We start from the raw sequence: 1,319 nt of genomic DNA, 5'->3' as shown, positions 1-1,319 counted from the left end.
GCGTGAAGCTGCGGGCTAGCGGGCGGCCGGCGGCTTCCGAGAGTCTGCTCGCGGTTATAAAGGCGAGCGCGGCGGTGACTCAGCCCGCGCCCGCCCGGCAGACCGCGGGCACTCCCCGGGCACACCCCGCCCCAACTCACACACGCACCCACCGGCCGGCGCCGGAGACGACACGTGCCGGCGCCCTGCGCCCAGCCTAAGACGCCACGCAGGCAGTGCCCCCCACCCCGCGGTTCCCCGCGCCCGGGGAACACAGACATGAACACAGACAGCAGCTGTCTCCGCGGGAGACTCCCCGCCACGGGCCTTCGCACGCGCCGAGTGGCTGTTGTGGGCTGAGACTCTCTGCTGTCCTCGTTTCTAAAGTGACACGTGCTCAGCACCGACTACTTGCAGCTCGTTTGTTCTACAGATGTTTAGGGAGCGCCTACTACGTTCCGGGCGCTGTGGAGAAATTGGGGGATGGGGTTGGCTGTAGGGGAACAGGAACCTCTAAACGTGTTGCAGCAGGTCTGCACAGTGCGCGCGCCGTGTGCCAGGTACTGCCCGGTCCGCGCTCGTGGTCCAACTACAGAAAAGGCCAACATCAAACAAATAAATGGGAAACGTGGAAGACGGGGGAAAGAACAAAGGGAGAGCAAAATTACCCCTAATACCACAGCCTTGATGCCATTAGGGGTTTGTCTTTCCAGCTGTGCTAGTCCAATGTATTTCTTTCATTTCAAATGCTTTCCCTTTATGTTCACATCTGTTCCGACCCTCTCTCTCCGACTTTTCTCACGAGCATTTCCTCTTTCCTTAGATCTTGCCAGCGTCGGGCAGAGCAGTTCTGGGCACTGCCAAAAGGAAATGAGTACTCCTGGCTTGGTGTGCCAGCCTCTGGAGCCCAGTGAGGCAGCTCTGTCTTCTGTTACTTCCCAGGCCAGGAAAACCATCCTTCAGTCTTACAAGATGCCACACAGCGTTGCTGTGTGTCATTCCTTCATTCGGGCCTCCTGGGCTCTAGGCCTCCCACTGCAGGAAGAGTGACAAATTTGCCCTCCGTCTTCGACCCAAGCCCAGCTAAGAATCCCAGTCTGTTTCCCCTCAAGGAATATGACTTTAAGAACGTGTGACCACACCAAACTTGCTTGTGCCGAAATTTTGGGAAACCCAATTTTATTCCCAAATCTTCAGAACCACAGGCTTTCCCTAGTCCCTTAAGGACCACAAACTATTGAAAAGCAGATGTGTCTTTCAGCCTCTTTAATAAATACGAGGAGAGTCGGGGCAAAGATACTTTCAGACTGTGGGGCCGCCTCATGCCAAAGCATTTAGAC

Source organism: Desmodus rotundus, chromosome 8, assembly GCF_022682495.2.
Source record: "Desmodus rotundus isolate HL8 chromosome 8, HLdesRot8A.1, whole genome shotgun sequence".
In the NCBI taxonomy this organism is placed as follows: domain Eukaryota; kingdom Metazoa; phylum Chordata; class Mammalia; order Chiroptera; family Phyllostomidae; genus Desmodus; species Desmodus rotundus.
The sequence above is the reverse complement of the archived record's forward strand: the minus strand, read 5'-3'. Positions refer to the sequence as shown.